Source organism: Anthonomus grandis, chromosome 3 (genome assembly GCF_022605725.1).
Source record: "Anthonomus grandis grandis chromosome 3, icAntGran1.3, whole genome shotgun sequence".
NCBI lineage: Eukaryota > Metazoa > Arthropoda > Insecta > Coleoptera > Curculionidae > Anthonomus > Anthonomus grandis.
The window spans coordinates 46,411,803-46,433,170 of record NC_065548.1 but is presented as its reverse complement, the minus strand read 5'-3'; the positions used below and the strand labels follow the sequence as shown (position 1 = coordinate 46,433,170).

Here is a 21,368-nt window from a genome sequence, read left to right as displayed (position 1 = left end):
TCTTTTGCTTTGAAGATGTTATTTTTGTGTTTAAAACAACATATATCTATTTCTACTCTTTATTTTTAATCCAAAATGTAACATCAATAAGTTAAATTAACATTATTATATGTGTTGATATATAGTTGAAAATTTCCTCTTTTGAAAATGCGTGTAACTTGACAACAGAGAATCGATGAATAGTTTTATAAAAAAGAAACCCTTTGCCCCTGTGTACATGTTGAACTCAAACAAAGTTGTTGTTTACTAATTCTAGCCTTTTAATGTTCTAAGATTATCTGCGACGTATATTGTTGACTGCCAGTTTTTCATCTTTAATTCATTTTTTTAATTAATATAATCTATGTAAATTCTTGTTTGCATCTTATCATTTTCAGCATTAATTTTCTCATTGAGAAGAAGATTTAGGATAATCGAGTAATAATCTGTAATCCCATAGTTCATAATAAATGACAATGGCTTTTTTCATTTTTTTTTACAGATTTTAACTAAAAAATGATCAAGGCATGTTTGGATTGTGGTCTTGTTGCTTTATTAATATAATAAGTAAAATGATAAGAGCTGAATATATTTTTGTACTGTTCATGTTCTGGCTTTGGGGATGATAAATCCATATTTATATCATCAGTAAAAATATTATAAGATTTTTTTATGTTTTTTCTTTTTTCGAGGTAATGAACTAAATCGCTATTGAATTTCTCCTTATTTATACTTGGGGACTTTTATATGCAAGTTAGTAATAGTTTTTACAATAAAGTTATACCTATTTCTAGTTCCATTAATTTAACTTAACCAATGAATACAAAAGACTGTTTATGTGTTATTGCCTCTTTAATAAAAACAATAACTCCATCACACTAATTAAAGCTGCCGTTATTGTATATTATATTATATCCCTGCATTCGGACAATTTGCTCATCGAAAACGTGATATACTTCTGAAAAAACGAAAATATCAAATTTAAAAACCACTTGATTAAGTAAACATTGCAGGTTGTCGAAATTCTGACTTATACTTCTAATATTAATTTGGAAGATATTAAAGCTATTTTGTACAATAAAATTATTTAAAGTCTTAGAATCAGTGATATTGTATGTTTTAATATATATATAGTTAAAATCTCAAAAATAACCAAAGAAACAAAAACAGATTCAAATTGAAAATAAAATTACATACAAAATAAATACCTACTAAAATTCCAATTTATTTTATAGAGTATTAAAACTATTTATTTGAAATTGAGAAATGGCATAAATGCTTTATTGTTAATACTTGGCATTATTTGTTAATACTATATAAGAAAAAAATATATTTATATTACAAACAAAAACATGTTGACCTTGAAATACTTTTAAAAATCACATCAAGATAAGAAAAAGTTTAACCACTTCTTTTCCCCATTAATTGTAATCGCGGCTTTTATTAGAAAAAATATTCTCCCAAAAATCACTGTTTTTTTAATATTATGAGAAGTAATGTATAATATATTGCCTAAAAATATACGTTTCTGAAAATTTATTTAGGGGCTTAACACAAAAGTGGATCCTTTGTTGAGATTGGAAGAAATATATTTGAAGATTTAGTTAGAATTTATATAAAGTGAAATGATTACACTATACCTTTTGTGACTCTTAACTTATGAATTGTATTTTATTTACGAATTTATGAAATTTTTAACATAGTGACTAATATTTAACCGATGAAGCCGTCCTACCTTTTATTTCCTTTTGTTTTAACAAATCAACATTATTATAACACACCATAGACAGGTATTGTGTTTACCGCCAGACTGGCTACCGACTAAGTAGCCGGTTGAGCCCATTTGCTAAAATGACATGCACTTTTTTTTAATGACAGCTCACCACTTGTATCATGACCCGTTCCCAACCTTAATAACGACCAACCTCGGCGTCATTCAATTTAATGTCGATTGCGTTCCAAAATAATTTGCGATCTTTTTTTATTTTGAAAATTGCGCAGTAACAAAAAAGATTTTACTGCAATAAAGGTATAAGATTTAATTTAAGCGAGAATAAAATTAATATAAAGTGTGTCCATTTAGTGCACGATTGTGGATCTAGCTTATAATGTTAAATTAAATTTTTATGTATAGGTATTTTACAAACAGGGTGAGATTAAAATATGTTCGAATAAATTTCACCTGGGTTCTCTTGGTAAGTATGATGTTCCTAATTATATTAATTTTGGTGCTCATTTCTTCATTCTTGATCTAATTCAAATATACTGAAACTCTATTTTTTACGTCTATTTTACTGTAGTAATAAATTTATAACTCAATAAGAAAAAAATACTAAGAAGCTAGATGTGACTGTTCTAATCTAAAAAAATGACCTTGAAGAATCGATTGATTTTCTAAAACAACAATCTTAACTTAATCATTTAAAAACCCAAGGGGTGAAAAAAGAAGCAAATGAAGGTCTTGTGATAGAAGTGATCAGCTTTCTTATACCTTTTTATCTAATTGTGTCCTTCTCTGTAATATTAAATATGAAGCATACTGCCATAAAATAATAATTATTATATTATTCACATTTTTCAAGCTATCCTCATTACTCATATTTAAAGCGCCTTTTTATTAGCCCATATGTATACCTGCTACCGGATTTGCTTCAGTCAAATTTTCACGCCATCAGGATCAAAAAATACTTATTATTATCTAAATTTAGCATACAAAAGAGTTATATACCAGATTAATGATGATGATTTCAGTCGTTACGGCAGTATTATATTATTTTATCTTTATTGGAATGGGCAGGTTGATTCACACTTTTTATGATGAATTGAATCGGTTAAACGTAATGATTTTGTATCTATTGAAATGAAACAGTAGCATCATCATTAGGAGGCCTATGATGCTGCGGCATTTCACAAAGCAACAGTAATGATATGATCATTTAGCATCTAGAGTTTTGATTCATAGTTATTAATATATGTTTTTTTTAATAGAAGATTTATTTGCTAGAAAAAAAAACTGGATGTGTTGTAATTTGGTCTTAATCACAATTTTGTTATTAGAAGAAATTATAGGAGAAATGAATTATCTAAGGCTGAAAAATTTAGTAAGAAACACTAAGTTTAATTAATACATTATTAAATATGGCGAATAATCTTACATTAAGAAAGTGTTTATTTAATCATTGTAAATATTACTACATTCACTTTAGGTTTAAACACAAATAATACTTCCGGATACGTATAAAAAAATTTATTACAGACTAATTCTTAATTATAATTAAAAACTACTGATAATATTACGGAATTAAACTTTTAAATAGTCTATACACAAGAAAATGTCTATTTGCCCGACCCGTAAGACGTTGCGACGTTCATTTCTTTCAATCGACAACTCAACTCTTTTTAATACGGTTTGTTTTGACGAATCCGGCCTTGAGCAGAATATTTCTTAGAACTCCAGACGCGGACGATAAACACACACAGTTCTCTTTGGATTCGCTTTAAATAATAAAGTTATGCGATTTATGGGTTCATCACGCGTTATTTTATACATCCTCCCCGGCGGCAGAAATCTCAAGTGGATAGAGTAATTGAATTGGTCGTCTCATTACTAAACCGTTGGAAGTCACAATTTCACATGCCCTAACTTTCTCGTCTCGTCCTATGAAAGTTTTCGTAATTCGAACCATCTTCCACATTAGCCTAGGAAGATTCTGTTCATACAACAGAACCAAATCGCCTACTTACAATTTCTGTTGCTTTACAGTTACGTTATTGTGAACACTCCTTAATTGTTGTAAATAGTTACATGATCATATTTTCCAGAACTTTGTAAGCATGTCATTCCTCGCTTTCCATGCCTGCAAAATATTGTCCCGTTTAGTTATCGAATTTGTTAAATCGATTTGAAATCCACAATCATTTTCTCCCAGCAAAAAATGGTCTGGCGTTAGAATTAACAAATTATCTGGCTCATTACCAATGTATGTTAGTAGTCTTGAATTAATAGTAGCTTCAACTTCCGTCAAAACTGTTTGCAACTCATCAAACCCAATAGTCCGTTTTCCAAGCGACAGTTTTAATGCATCTTTAACTGACTTCACAAGCCTCTCCCAGAAGCCACCCCACCATGACGCTCGTTCCACAATAAATCGCCATTTAATTCTTTGCTGGGCAGTTAATCCGTAAACTTTGTTTTGCCACAAAATTTTTGTAAGCTCGTTTAACTCCAAAGCAGCTCGTTTAAATGTCTTAGCATTATCGGAATATATAATGTCGGGCACCCCCTTCTCGAAATAAATCTTCGTAGATCTCTGATACAACTCTCTGTTGTCAGATCCGAAACCAATTCCAAGTGTATCGCCCTAATAACAGCACAAGTTAACAACATTATATAGACTTTAATTCTCCCATTTTCGTTTATGACATACAATGGTCCCGCAAAATCTACCCCTGTTACTTTGAAAGGCGCAACGGCATCTAATCTACTTCTAGGCAACGGTGCAAAGGGTTCACTTGCCGGTTTTCCTCTTAACCTTTTACATACAATACAAGTCTTTATTATAGCCTTAATCCGTTGCCTTCCTTGGATAATCCAATATTTTTTACATTAGTTAAGGTAATATTAACCCCGCCATGCCTTACTGCACCATGAATCTTAAATATTATATGCGTCGTTAAGATAGATTTTTCAGGCAAAATAATCAGATATTTCGTGTCATAAGGTAAGGCTGCCTCCTGTAATCTACTTCCCAATTTTAAAGCCCCTTGATCATCCAAAAATGGATTAAGACTGAGAATGCTCGATTGCCTCTCTATAATGTGACCTTTTGATAAAGCACTGATTTCCGCTTTGAAATACTGAGCCTGAAATTCACTTTGGATCAGTTCTTCAGCTTTAAACTTTATTGAATCAAATAATGTCTCAAGATTTCGTGACCTTGCTATAAATCTTCTTACATAAGCCGTTATTCTAAGTATTTTATCAAAATTACTGAACTTGTCAAATGGAAATAAGGGCTCTCCGCTAATTCCGTTTACTTCAACTTGAACTGCAAATGCCGAAAAAATACCATGCTGCTCAGGCTCCGTTATCCCATCATTTGGCCAAAACTCTTTGTCTTTCAATAACCATTCAGGTCCGTGAAGCCAAAGTTTCGATTCTACAAATGCTTTCACGTTAATCCCTCTCGATAACAAATCTGCAGGATTTTCAACACCTGGGCAATGTCTCTATTCACCTTTTGTTAATTTTTGGATCTCTGCTACCCGATGGGCAACATATGGTTTCCATTTTGAACTTTTTCCTTTAATCCAATGCATAGAAATCTTGGAGTCTGTCCATAGGAAAATTTCGTCGATATTTTTGCACAAACCCTTTAGTATAAAATCTTGCAACCTAGCAGCACACAATGCACCCGTTAGCTTCAATTTGGGAATCGTTAACGTTTTATCTCCCTTCAAGTTAAGTGGAGCTACTCTATTTTTTGTTACCAGAATATTACAACTTTTATTTTTTTTTGAAGTTGTTACTTTAAGATAGTCCACTGCTCCATATGCTTTGGGGCTAGCATCTGCAAATATGTGCAATTCCGTATGGTCTTTTGAGTAGTCAACAACACATCTTGGAATCCAGTATTCTTTCAAGTTCCAATAACTCATTTTCTTACTTAATTCAAACGTCGGTCAATTCGTTTGATAAAATGGAGTCCCAGTCATACTTTTCAATCCATATTTGCTGCAATAAAATTTTTGCTCTTATTATAAATGGACTTAATAATCCTAATGGATCGTATACTTTTGCAATTGTCTGTAGAACTTTACGTTTCGTTATTCCTTGCTGCCCCGTATGATCCTCGACTGTAGATAATATAGAATTAACATCAATGTTTAGCTGATCTGTAAGAGTACACCACCGTATTCCCAGAACTTTCTTTACAGGATTACTGGCCTTTTCATTATCCATTAAAAGAGTTCTTCTCAAATGCACATCATTAGTAGCCTATTTCCTTAGATTCATGCTAGCTTTCTTCATTATTTCTTGACTTTTGAAATAAACTTCACTTGCCTCGTCTGACATGTCTACAGCAGCCACCAAATCATCGACGTAAAATGACCTTGACATGATATCACATATCTTTTTAAAACCTTCATTCTGCTCCTCCAAATGTTTGCTTAAAGTAGCTGCCAAGATAAAAGGACTGCTCGTAACACCAAAAGTCACCATTTTCATGCGAAAACTAACTTATTCTGGTAAGCTTTCATTATCCTCAATTGAGCTTTCGTACCATAAAAACCCCAGTGCATCTCTATCATCTTCATTAATTTCAATTTGCAGAAAGGCTTTCTCAATATCAGCTATTAATGCAACGTTGCCAATTCTAAAATTAATTAGCACTTTTAATAGCAAAAGTACCAAATTTTCACCTGGTGACAGAAGATCATTCAAAAATGGCATTCCTAGAGCATGGGAAGATGTATCAAATATGACCCTTATTCTTGTGGTATCTTTATGGTATCTGTATACCGGCCTGTGTGGCTTATAGTAGGCTTTAGGCGAAATAACACTATTAGAACTTTCTGCGCAATCATTCTCAAAATATTCTCGCACAGCCTTATCATACTCTACTAGTCCTCCCATGTCAGTGCGAGTAAGCTTTGACGTTAAACTTCTAGCCCTCGAAAGTGCCCCGTTAAAGTTTGACTCCACTACTATATCTTTACTTTTCCAAGGTAATGCCACAGTATACCGATTCTCGTTAAATTGTATACTTTCTTCTATGTACCTTTTCGTAGAATGGTCCATTACATTAGTATCGTTAATCCCAATAGCTGCCAGGTCCCAAAATTTCTTTAGATTAAAATCATTATTCACAGTTTGCACTTAGCCACATTCAGATTCAATAAAAATCCATATTCACTGCTTCTGCCATGGATAGTCCATCCTAAATAGATATTCACCGCAGTTTGATATTCTCACAGCTTTTTAATTTCTCCAGGGACTATTTTCCAGTAGTAATCAGCTCCTACTAATACTGATATTCCAGACAAAACTTGCTCTGCGTTATCTGGACAAATATCAGCCAAACTATGCTCCTTACTAAATTCATTTATAACTGAATTGTCACACGATGGAACAGCAAGTGTATCAAAACAGATTTCTGGTACTTCAACAGCGTTAATCGTTATGTTTTCGTTAGAGTTTACACCTCTTGTTGTTAACTTTACTCGATTACACAACCGCGCAGGCGCCAGTTCTTTTTTACCAAAACACATTATAGACAGTTTGTGAGTCCCTTCTATCGGTAAATTCAATTGTCTGGAGACACACTCTTTAATAAAAGTCAACTGACTTCCGCCATCAATAATAAGTCTGATAAAAGTTTTAGATTGTCCACTGTCCAACACCTGAGTACACGCGATCTGCAACAATACATTACTTAGCCCGTTATTAGAAAACAAAGCTGTAGCTCCACTTTCCCGTTCGTTAGATTGTTCATTATTATTACTAGACCGATTAGTTGCGCTATTATTTTTGATAAAGTCCGGGTCACACATGGTTATAGCACGCTTACGCGAGCACTTATTACACCTAATATTCGTTCTACAGTTCCTGGAAGAATGATTACTCTTTGTACATCTAAAACACCTGCCACTAGATTTGAAAATGTCTTTCTTTTTTGCCAATGCCACCGCGGAATTCGTACAATTAGTCGTCATGTGATCTTTTGATTTACAAAACAAACAATGTTCGTTTATCGATGTAAAAAGTCCTGCGGCCGTAAACTCATTATTCTCTTTAGGCTTGAAGCAATTTCTTTTAAAAGAGTTAGCACTTTGAGATTTTCCGCTAGGCTTTTCACCCGATAGTATATTGGCTTGCTCTACAGAATCTACCTCTAGTTTTATAAATTGTAACAGTTTAAGCACTTTATCCTCATAAGATGCCCCACTACTACTTCCTGAACTCTCATGAGTCATATTTGAGTTTCTAGAGGCAGTTTCCTCATTATCATTCCCTATATCAGTTGTGGCTTGCTTTTTGTTGTATTCTATTCTCATAGAAAGGGTTAGAGCTTTTAAAATTATAGATTTTACCATCATGCCTAACTACTAACCGGGTTCAATTCCAAGACGTTGCAAGGATTTCATTATTTTTGACGTTATAGAGTTTTCTTAGAGCTGAGATATCCGTTCTATTTTTTACAGGGTTTATATCTAGCAATTTTTGAATATAGCTGTCAATAATACATTCCTTATTGCCATATTCATCTTTTAATAATTGAATGGCATCGTTATAACTATTTTTACTAGTCGTTAGACCCTGTATCGTTATGGAGGCATTTCCATATAGAACTGACTTTAAATAACTAAATTTTGAAGCATCATCCAATTGTAAATTGCTGTGAATAGCTGACTCGAATTGTTCCCAAAAAGCAGGCCACTTGTAATAATTTCCACTGAATTTAATTAGTTCTAATTTAGGAAGTCTTACCGACATTTTAGGATGATGTAATTCTCCCGTTTGTTGACCCACATTATCCATGTTCTCAGCAGAAGCACCCAAAGCCATATTTCCTTGACTATTTACTTCCGCTATACATTGTTCCAATCTTGCAATTGCTACCACAGCCTTTTCGTCATTTTCAAAAATTTTTACACACTCATTGTCCATTTGATCCTCACTAATAAATGAACTCGCCTTTTCGTTAGCAGATTTTAAATTTTCTCGAGCCGATTTTATTTTGACCACTTGAACAAGAGCGTCTTTCACATTAAATAGTTCCAAATCAATATGCGATTATATATGCGATTTATGGGTTTATCACGCGTTATTTTCCACAATCATTGCTCTTTTAGGGTCAACTTTTTGCATTTTTATTTTGTGTGTTACTTATTAAAATAATAAGCTTTAGCGGTTTTCTTCTAGTACAGTCGTGCTGTATGAGAATAGATGCAAAAATTAGATAGAGGATGAAATTTTTACAGTAAGTTGTATGGTTTGAGAGAATGGGTCCTACGAATTTTGTTCAAATAGCAAAGTTATAGCTTTCAAAAAGATGCGTACATTGATATATATATCGACTATCTCAAAAAATTTTATTTTTTTTTGTAATGCCTGGTTTAAAAATTATTTGAGAAATAGACAGTTTCGAATATTTCACCCTTCTTATTGAGGGTGTAAGAATTGAGACAAAGGGATGATTTCATAATCAATCGAAGCGTCTCTTTGCGTTTTACAACTTTCCTATTTAAGGCAAAGTTGAAAAATTCTTACCCGAAGAGATAACTCGAAACAACTGGTTTCTAATATGCGCCCCTTAATTTTACAGCCCTTAAAATGCAATTTATTAGTGTGTTCTGATAATTATGATTTATTTGATGATAGCATAACATCTGTTGACACTTCAACGAACGCCGTCAGCAAAATACTAATTCATTCTGGCATATTGCTAAATAGTAATAATAATATTTCCTTTATTGCCAACAAAATCAAAATAAATTTGACAAAGCAACGTCAAGCAGAAATGGTGAATTCCCTAAAATAGATTCACGATGAATATTGCATATAATAAGAAACATGATACAATCAAATACATATAGAATAAAATGAGATAGACTAACAAACAGTAAAAGTTAAAACAGCAACTACAAAGTTAAAATTAGAATATCAATAAATGAAGTTCAAAATATATAGAATATGTACATATGTGTAACAGGTTCACAGGTCTGGCACATCAAAATCTAAATTTAAAATCATAAAAGCACTTATCTAAAAGAAACTGACTAGTGGCTTTCCTAAATTTAACACTATTATTAATGGATTTTATTTCTGGTGGTAATAACCCATATGCTTTAACTGCCATATAATAAGGACCCCTTTCAAAAAACGCTGAACCATGGGCTGGTGCCCGAAGATCTTCCCTCCCCCTTGTGATTACTGCAATATCAGTGCCATAATGGTCACTGTTTACTGAAAAAAGGTGTGGGTGCCTTTTGACAAACATCACTAAGGACATAAAGTAGATTGAAGGCACAGTCATTATGTTCAGTGATTCAAAATGTGGTTTGCATGATGTTCCAGGGTGCAACCCCAGCATAGCTCTGATGATCCTTTTCTGAACTACAAAAATTTGAGGAGCCACAGAGGATGATCCCCAAAACATCACACTATAGGCAATCAATGACTGCACCCCTGCAAAATAAAACTGTCTTATGGAATTTACTGTTAATGAATATTTTAGTCTTCGCACTAATGCACAAAAGATATTTAGTTTAGATTGGAGCACCCTCACATGTTCCTCGCAGCCAAGAGCAGTGTCCAAGGTGACCCCTAAAAATTTAACTGTGTTTTCCACAGGCACTGATTTGCCTCGCATTTTCAAATAAACAGACTCTGTTAATTTGGGATTTTTCTGAAATAGCATTAGACCAGTCTTTTCGCAGTTCAGAATTAACCCTGCCCCATCACACCAATCCTGCATTGTCCCCGCTGCACATGAGCACTCGTTAGCCAGGCTCCCAAAATCCTGCCCCACCACGACAGCCGATGTATCATCAGCATACTGGCAGAGGAGTCCCGCAGCCACCTCATCTGAAAGTGAATTCACATACAATAGAAACAGCACAGGACCGAGAATCGAGCCCTGAGGTACACCTTGCGATACAATAACTGGCTTAGAATAATAATTTCTATTGTCCTTTGAGATACACACAATTTGTTTTCTTTCCTCCAGATAAGACCCCAGTAAAGCACCAGACAATCCTCTCAAACCATAGTGTTCCAATCTATGCAACAACACTATGATCAATGGTGTCAAAGGCCTTAGAAAGATCAAAAAAAAGCCCAGCCACCCTCCTGTTACAGTCAACATTGTTTATTATATGATTTATTGTTGTGAATATTGCCAATTGTGTTGATCGATTAGGTCTAAAGCCATACTGTTTATCAGAAAGTATATTATACTGATCTAAGAAGGTCATTAATCGGCTATATATAGCTCTTTCAAAAACCTTGGACAAGGAAGGCAGAAGAGATACAGGTCTGTAATTCTCTAGTACCTGGGCATCTCCCTTTTTATGTACCGGCACAATTCTTGCAGCCTTAAGGGCAGAGGGAAATGTACCTGTTTGAAAACAAAGGTTCACTATGCTTGATATTGGTTTAGCTATGAATTTGGCTGAATGTTTCAAAATTATAGTTGGAATTTCATCTAGACCTACAGAAAATTTATTTGGCAAGTTGATTATGATACCAAAAATTTCCAAGCTATCTACAGGATCTAAAAATATGGTTTGAGTTATGGGGTTTTTTAAAGGTTTATGACTTGAAGGGTAGACAGTTGGGATATCAAATTGATTTATAAACAAATCCGCGATTGTTTGTGGATCTTCAGTTATATTTCCATTATGAGATATTTTAATTGTTTTATTGTTTTTTATGTTTTTATTGCACTCTTGATTAAAAATGGTCCAAGCAACTTTTGTTTTATTATCAGAAATAGCAATTTTATTTTCATTTATTGTGGTTTTATAATTTTGTAGATATTTGCGATAATTTTTCTTTTCAGTTTTAAATAATTGTTTATGCCTTTCACAATATGTCATTTTTGACCATACATATAGATCTTTAATATACTTACCATAGTTTTTTATATTAGAATTAATCCAAGATTTGTCTTCTGTCTTTTTTTTGGAAGTACAAAGAGGAAATGATTTATCAAAGTAGTAATAGAGTGTATTATAAAAACTTTCATATTTCCTGTTTGGATCGTTTATAGTTAGGATATCGTCCCATTTTTCCTCTTTGAGATAACCTACAAAACTTTGTATATTAGAAGGTGTAAAAAATCGTTTTTTAATATATAAAGCCTTTGTAATAGGCTTATCATATTGATATGACATGATTTGCCCATAGTGATCTGAGACATGAGTTACAAAAATTTCAGATACTGACTGATCCAAATTACTAAAAATATTATCGAGCTGTGTACCTGAGTCAGGCCTAGTTACCCCATGAACTTGCGATTTAAGCCCAAAGCTCAGCATTAATTGTGATAGCAAAAAAGAATTTTCATCATTTACCAAAAAGTTTACATTAAAATCACCACAAATTATATAATGTTTCTTTGCTGAGTATGTTACTGTCAAAAGATCATTTAGTTTAGTTTAGTTTAGTTTAGTAATAGAATAACTAAAAATGACAAGCTGTTGGTGAAATCCAAACAAATGACGCTACTGAAGACGTGTGCAAAACTAATAATTTAAATCTGGAAATATGTCTTAAAAATCTTACAGCAGAAGAAGACTTAGTTCCTAAACTACCCGATTACTTAAGTCTTGCTAAAACACCAGAGAGTCAAGAAAAGAGAAACTCTGAGAGAGTGTCATATGTAGTTACATCGACAGCCTAAAAAACAAAATTTAGAGGAGAAAGAAGCGACCAAAATAGAAAAGGAGGGAAAAAACAAGAAAACAAACAGAAACGAGAAGATAAAAAACAGAAACTAAGCCTTAAAAAAAACAAGGCTAAAGAAAATAATAAAAACGAATGGGAAAGTTCAACTAAAGTAAAACCATTAGAAAAGATTATTCTTTTTAAGGATATGTCACCATTTGGCAGATTAGATATTAAAAGTAATGACCCTAATATGTTAAATAATAATAACAACTCTTATGTAAGAAATCTATTTTTAAGTCCTGAAAAAAATATGATAATATTTGCTCAAACTAGTGGTCTATGTTTCATTTGTACAAACAATATTACCAAAAGCGCGACTGGAATTAAATCCCAAAAATGTAATCAGTATAAGTAATAAGTAAAAAGTTTTTATGTAAAACGTGCACCACAACTAATTCATCTTTAAGATAAAAAAAAAATTAAATGTTTAAAAAAAAATACAAGAATCAAAAGAAACCTTGTGCATTTATTTTATAAAATTCGAAATATTAATAATAGGCTTCTTGACTTGGTTTTTTCAAATTTCGACGTCAGTGTTATCAAAAGTATATCACCGCTTATTGACGAAGATTTGCATCATCCTGCTTTGACAATTTCTTTTAAATCGGCTTCCCCTCATAAATATAATCCTTCTAAAAGTTCAAATAATCTACAGCAGTTTAACTTCAGAAAAGCAGACTTTCCACTCATGTATAATTTGTTGCTTGGTGCAGACTGGTTGTCCGTCTTGCAGTCTTCTGACGTTGACAGCGCTTGCAATGAACTTTACAAAAGACTTGATTCAGCTTTTGCTGCTTCAGCACCTTTAAAACAACGAAGACGACGGCGATTTCCAGTATGGTTTTCAAAACAAATTATTTCTAATATCTTTAAGAAGGAAAAAGCATATCGTGATTATAGATCCTCTCCAACTGAATTTAATCTTTCCAGATACAGCAGGCTTCGTCAGACAGTAAAATCTCAAGCCCGTGAGGCCTATAACTCATTTGTGACCCAAGCCGAGGAGAACATTGTCACTGATCCCTCATCGTTTTGGTCTTTCGTTAGAGCTAAGAAAGGTCACTCTTCACTTCCGTCTATCATGTGCGATGCCAATGGTAATTCTTTTCAAGGAACAGAAAATATTGTGCCAGCTTTTGCCAAACTTTTTCAGAATGCCTATAAAGATCCAATCAACCTCGCAGAAACCTATCCTCCTTCTAATTCATCAGACCTCATTGACATTCTTCCATCAATTACCACTGAGGAAATTATTGCTGCTAGTCGGAGGCTAAAAAACAAGTTGACAGCCGGTTCAGATGGTGTTCCAAGTTTTGTGGCTAAAGACTGCATGTTTGTCCTTTGTCAGCCTTTATGTCATATTTTTAACCTTATTTTGAAAACTGGCAAATTTCCAGGCGTCTGGAAATGTGCTAAAGTAATACCAATTCACAAAAAAGATGATATAAACAGAATCGACAACTACCGACCTATTTCCATACTTTTCAATTTTTCCAAAACTTTTGCAACTATTGTTTATAACAGAATTCTTCCCCAAGTTCAATCACTACTCTCTATAGATCAGCACGGTTTTATTCCTAAAAGGTCGTGCATCAGTAACCTCTGTAATGTGACTCATTTAATTTCTTCAGCCATCGATAGAAAAAGTTAGGTTGATGTGGTGTATACTGATTTCAGTAGGGCTTTCGATCAGATAAATCATAGCATTCTGCTGGAAAAATTGAACAAGCAATTCAACTTCTCAGAAAGGCTAATTTCGTTGCTTTCGTCATACCTTATGACCGTCTACAGTTTGTTGACGTGGAAGATTGTAGATCTAATACCTTTGTTTCAACTTCTGGAGTCCCACAGGGATCCAATCTCGGCCCACTTCTTTTTATCTTTTATATTAATGATCTTATAAAACTGATTTCCTGCCTTAGACTAGCTTATGCTGATGATCTGAAAATATTCTGGTGTATCAATACTATCTTGGACTGCTTGTTCTTACAGAGTAACTTGGACCTAATTAGGGGATGGTGCAGTCGAAATCAGTTATGTCTTAATATCTCGAAATGCCGTGTGATCTTCTTTCACCGAACCAAGGATCCGGTTTTGTTTAATTATAATATAGACAATCAAATCCTCTGTAGAAGTACTTCTATTAAAGATCTAGGGGTTGTATTCGACGATAGACTCACATTTGTGCCACATATTGAACAGACAGTGACCTCCTTGTTGAAACTTTTTGGTTTTGTCATTCGAAATAGCCGACTCTTTAATAACTGAAACTCAATAAAACTATTGTACTTTTCCTTTGTTAGATCAAGACTGGAATACGGTTCCTTGGTGTGGTGTCCTTTCTATGAATACCATGTTGGCTACATCGAGAGTGTTCAGAGAAGTTTCTTATGTTTCGTGAGGATGGAATATATCCTGTTAGGGGACATGATCATGATCTGATGTTAGGTAGATTTAATCTGCAATCTCTGGCCATGAGGAGAACAATTAATTTTGTAACATTCTTATGGAAGTTGGTCAATAATCAAATAAATTCTCCTCCTCTCTTGAACGGTATTCTATTTCATGTACCACGATTTGCTTCTAGAGCAAATATCACTTTTGCTTTAGATCGCGCCAGAAACATTAGGTTTCAGGATCCCGTATATCAAATGTGCAGAATTTTTAATTCAGTATCATCAACCTGTGACATATTTTTATGCTCCATAAAGGATCTAGTTTTGTCTCTGACAAACCAACAGTTACCATAATTCCTTTTCTCTTTCTTTTTTCCCTTGTCTCATGCATCCCTTTCTTTGTTCATTCTAATGTTAATTTACATCTCCTTTAATTTTGATATATACATGATGTTACTATAGTAATTTAATACTTGTTTACACTTTCAAAACATTAATTGTAGATTTTCCTGTAACTGGGCTTTGCCTGTTGGAAATAAACTGCTAAATAAATAAATAAATAAATAAATAAATAAATAAATAAATAAATAAATAAATAAATAAATAAATAAATAAATAAACAGTTTTTTACAAATTATTTAATAACCTATAGTAATATACTACTAGATACGCAGAAACGTTAATAAATTCGCAATTTTGATATGCCAATAATAGGAAGAGCTACTGCCAATTATACGAGAATAGAGATTTTTTATACTTTTGTCGAAATTTTATTAAATTTCGTAATTCAAAATATTAAAAGATATACCCAGTTATGTTGTAATATTGTTTTAATGAGTACAGCTTATTATTCAAAAAAAAAACACAAATTAAGTATAAGAAAACTAAAAATGATGGTTGAAGTGGCAATCATTGGGAGTTTTACCGTATGTACTAATAAATATTCAATCCACCGAACATCATCTCAACAGCCGCCAAAAATGTACTAAAATTTGTCGAAAGGGATCTATAAATAATTATTCAGCACATAAAGATTAAACCTTTCATGAAAAATTATAGTACAGAGTGTTCCAAACACATTTAAACATTCGAATCTATATGAGACCTAGAACTAGTATTAGAAGAATAACTACTAGTAGGTAGAATTTTTATTCTTTAAAAATATAACTGTACCTCCAAACGTATAATGTTCTCTACATGAAAAAGTTACCAAACCAAATCTTCTAAATGTTTAGCTTTCATTGCATTTCTAGTCATTTAATGCTCAGTAGAACATAGAATATCTATCTCTCTGTCATTAAGAAAGATCTCCAACTGCAGTAATTTATTACGCATGAATCCTACGTTTATTTGGAAAATTTTAAACTAGATATCAAAGCATTAGCTAATATTCTATTGGATTGCGTTTTTGATATCTTTTACGTATTTGGCGCTGCAAATTCTGAAAATAATTAACCACAGTAGATGTTGTGATTCCCATAACAATTAAACGCGTCTGAAGCGCCCATTACGGACCGATCTTATGACAACTGACTTTACTATACGAAGATCTGTAACCACATACTCATCGCCCGCACTCAATTTATCGATTAAGAGGCCACCACTCGCCAAAATATATATGGGCTTTATAATGCTTTGAATATCCGGTATATTTTCTGAACGGTTTAAGCTAAAAGTATAATTTAAAAACTATTCAACAAAAAGACATATTTGTGATGTCTCTGTTGAATCAGAATTTTGATTTTTGTTTTTGAATTTGAGAAATCGGCTGGTAAAATAATTAAATTTGAACCCTATTTTCAAAAATTAATTCTGTAATGTTGAAGGCCTAAATCCAAAAACGGCTTCAATAGAGACATAGCTTTATGTTTTATCTTTACATTGGTACCAAACACTACCTATTTTTATAAAATTTAGACAATGAAATTACGGAACTACTGAGCCCTTCCTGAAATTATTTAATTCGAATATATTTGGAATTTAGTGTCGCCGATCCACACATTTTCTCAGCGCCCGCCTCCTTGCCTTATGGTGGGGCGACCAGAGCCGGCTTTCGATCTAGCATATCTAGTATTTTCTTCTTTATATTACGTATTTTATATAATTTGGTATACTATTTTCATTTAATTATTAGTATTTATTTGGTAAGTGTTTTTTTGTGAAAGTATTTTGTATACTGTCGGACGTATATCTAATTTTATTATCAATGACTTTATATTTTTTGTAAGCCTCAAAGCATGCGGCGCTGAGCGGGAAAAAAATAGCTGTATCCCCATTTGCCTAATATGCTATTAGGTCGCGAACTGCAAATGTCAGTCGTACGACAACTTTAGCTCGATCTTGAGGTTACGGAGAAGTCTTTACGTCTTTTACTCGTTTGTTTGTTTTTAGTTGGTGTTAGTGTTTAAAAGCTTAGCTTTTTGACACAGCATAAAGAAACCAGCAGTCGCACTTCAATAAAAATACATTGGCTTGAATAAGCGAGTTCGGTGCATGTGTACTAACGCAGGCGAGGCATTTTTGCTTATAGTAGGGATGCCGCTGATACTCGCTACGGTCCACGCGGCTTTTGCCTTGGCTAGAGCCGGACTTAAACATTTTTTTAGATGTTATTATCTTGTAAAATAAAAATACCTACATAGTACAAATATTGATTTTTTAATATAAATAAAGTTCATACATTAACAAAATATTTAAACAAAAATAAACATCGCATTTCTACATCTAACAACGACGATATAGAAGAATACGTGCAGGAAGTTAATTAGGTATGAACCATAACTTTAAAAGACCATTCTTTGAGTAATTTTAAAACAAAAGGTTCATATAAACATATGTCCAGAAATTCTTCGTTCTCAATATACAGGGTGTTAAAATTTAACAACAACTAAAATATATGCCACTGACTTTTGTGCAATTTTTATTATGTTCTGTGGATTATACAAATAAAACTTTTCTGTCTCTTGAATTTTTTTCGTATCTTGCTTAGTTAATAATAAATTCCAAATGAAACTTTTCCCCAAATTTCTTTTGTGATCCAGGGATATGCAATTAAGTGGACTTTTTTTTCTCGAAAAATAAGCGAGATACGAAAAAGTTGTATTTGTATTTGAGTAAATCAAATAAGATATTAAAAATGGCACAAAATTCAGGTGCCCCAATTTTTTTGCCCTAAATATTTCTTCAGGTCCCGTACGAGATTACACTGAACCTAATAAATTTAATCATGTTAGGGGTAAATTAGCCTGTTAAATAATTTATGGTACATACTTAATTAACACCTTGTATAGTAACGCTTTTAGATTAACATCTGACTACATAGTAGTTTAAGGATAACTAATTATACAAATAAAGTAATATTTCAAAACAAATAGAAACTCTTAGGCCAATAAATAAAGACAAATAGTTGGCAACAATTCAAAACAATTCTAACATCTGCGAATTTTTGTTATATTATTAAGTACCAACTAAAGTAAAAGTATACAATTTTGCAACTCTTTTAAATATGGCAATACTGTTAAAATGGCCGAAATATAAATAATGTCCTTAAAAATCCAAAAAAAAAAAAATATTACATTTCTGCAACTTTAACTGATGCTTAATTATGTTATTTAAGCCATACAGCCAAATTTGCAGCTATTAAAAACTTTGGCAAAGTCAATTATTTTGCTTCATTAATAATTTTTGACATACCCCTCTTTTAATACAAAAGTTTTTATAAAAAACGCTACGCTTTGTAAAAATGCTATTAAAATAGTCACTAAGTACGGCGCTGAACTAGGCGATACACCTATGAACACAGTTCGATAAACAGTGAGCTCGGCATCCGGAGAACATGGCTGCGGCATGGCTAAGGATGCTATTAGTTCGCTTACATTTTCGAGCGGAGTGAGACTGCTGGTTTCTTTATGCTGTGCTTTTTGAAATTTGTTATTGTGGTATTTTGAATAATATTTTTTTCGACTACTTATATTGTGTATTGAACTTTAATATCATGAAGCCCACCCATTGATTGTTGGTCTAAAGACGAGAAAAATTTTGTATTTAGGTGTGAAAAATAAATATTGCTGCGTTTGCCAACGAGCAAAAAATGCAGGACAAGAAGTTGGACAGCATACTTGTTATAAAAACTGGAGTTCTACGTCAACTGCGATGGAAGCAAGCATTATTGCTGAAGGATTTTGTGCCAGCATTAAAATGTATAACCTTATTTATAATAAAATGATTGCAGATGGCGATAGTAGCTGCTATAAAAAAATTTTGGATAGTAGACCTTATGAAACATGTACTGGACAGAAAATAGAATGTACAAATCATTTGCTCCGGAACTATTCTAACAAACTAAAGGATATTTCTAAATCAAGGGGTATTCCTGGAAGCTTGAAAATTGTTTTGAGCAACAATATACTACGTTGCAGAATGGCTATTGTTAAGGCTGTACAATACAGACGAAACGAAAATAATATTAATGCTGAAGACAAAATTAAAAACCTTAGGGATGATATTTGTAATAGTGTAAGTCATATATTTGGTGAACATAAATATTGCTCAAAAATTAAGTATTTTTGCACAAAAACTGAAAGTGATGTCAATAATTATATGGCTGATTTTCATCTATTGGGTATCGATGAAAAATTACTGGAGGCAGCCAGATATCTTGCACGACATTCCAGAAGTTTACTGGAAAATGTAACCACCAACATCGTGGAGCAATTTAACTCAATCATTGCTCAAAGACTTGGGGGTAAAAGAATCAATTACACCATGAGGCAAAGTTACCAAAGTCGGTGTTATTCCGCGGTTGTTTCGACAAATTTAAAAAGACCCTTATATAGCATACACAAGCATTTAAGTGGAGGTTACAGTCCTGGACAAAATATTAAAAGGCTTGAGATAGAGAAGCAGAGGAAAAATAAGCGGGAAAAAAAATCAAACCAAAAAGACTGCTAGACTTTACAGTTCGTGAACCAACTCAGCCCGATCCCCATTACGGAGAATCTTGTCAGAAGCCTGACTTAGATGAGAAGTTATTCCACGATTTAAAAAAAGAATTCCTGCTTTCTTTAAGCAAATCTGAGTCTGAGTTTCAAGAAATAGAACAGCGCACTAGACTTCAGTCAGATTCTGTAGAGTGGCAGCAACAAAGGAGAAGACTGTTAACAGCCTCTAACTTCGGAAAAAATATGCAAAATGCGACTTTCCACAAGTTGTTCATCCACAGTTAAAGGTATTTTATACCAAGAGCTATGTTCTAAAGCAACTTCTTGGGGCAAGAATAATGAAGAACGTGCAAAACAAGAGTTAGAAGCAAAGTTTAATTTTCAAATTGCAAATTGTGGGCTTATAATTAATAGCGACTTTCCATATCTTGGTGCTTCACCAGATGGATTTGAAAAAAAAACTGGTTTTTTACTAGAGATTAAATGTTCCTACTCTGCTCGGAACTTTTTTATTAATGATGCAATAGAAAAAAACTTAATAACTTATATAAAAATCGAAGGTGGAACATACAGTTTAAAAGAAAATCATAATTATTTTTATCAGGTTCAAGGTCAACTGAATATAGCAAAAAAGGAATATGTTACTTTGCGGTCTGGACTTTAAAAGAAGTTATATGTATAGAGGTAAAAATTGATATTGATTTTTTTTTAAATAAAATGTTGCCTCATCTGGAAAAATTCTATTTAAATTGTTTGCTACCAGAAATTATTGATCCCAGGCATACCAGAGGATTAAAAATTAGGGATCCAGACTATATAGTTAAAGAATTGGAAAGATTAAATTGTAAGAAATTGGAAACACAAAAAAAAGATCTTAAAAATAAATAATTTTCTACGTTACATATTCAGCATTTTCTTTTGGCAAATAAAAAATTATTATTAACCATTAACTCTAAAAAATGATATTTTCGCTTTTTTTGTTTTATTAATCTAAGACAACATTTTTCAGATTGAATAAATTATTTCGTAATATTTCATAAAACCTATGCAGATACGTATCCCAAGCGCTAGGGGCCCACCATGACCCACTTACATTTCGGATTTTGACTGAATTAAAGAATTCAAAAGTTAATTTAAAAATTTCAAAAAATCGATCTTATACTTAAATTATTGACTTTTGACATGACAAGAGCCACCAAAATTATTTTATTATTTACAACCTAAAAGTTTTTTATATTACAATGATATTGAAGCAAGTTCCAATGAATAAACAAGCATTATTTATTACAATTTGTAAATGCTGTAAACACTATATGGAAAAATGTTCCTGAATCTATATCCATTACAGAATTTATTAATATCATTCAAAAATAATATATAGAAAGTAACTTTTTAGAAGATACAACAATTTGTTTACTTTCATTTTTCATGATTCCAGTTCCAACTGAAGAAATTTAAAAATTATTTACGCAACTCGTCAGGTCAAACGCCAGACATTAGGTCAAAAAGGTACTGTTGTCGTGAGACCAAACTATAACTCTTTCTAAAAAACTTACTGTTTTTAAAAAAATTAGTTATTTATCCTGAACTTTTTCA

General features: G+C 32.6%; 1 long non-coding RNA gene across 1 annotated transcript; it reads right to left on the bottom strand.

Moving 5' to 3' along the window:
• Positions 1–812: 812 nt before the first annotated feature.
• On the bottom strand, positions 813–1,856 carry LOC126733795 (uncharacterized). The gene is made up of 2 exons (XR_007659865.1): positions 1,715–1,856; positions 813–937 (listed from the first exon to the last, which is right to left on the bottom strand). It is a non-coding gene; the product is annotated as an uncharacterized LOC126733795 (long non-coding RNA).
• Between the last annotated feature and the right edge of the window lie 19,512 nt (positions 1,857–21,368).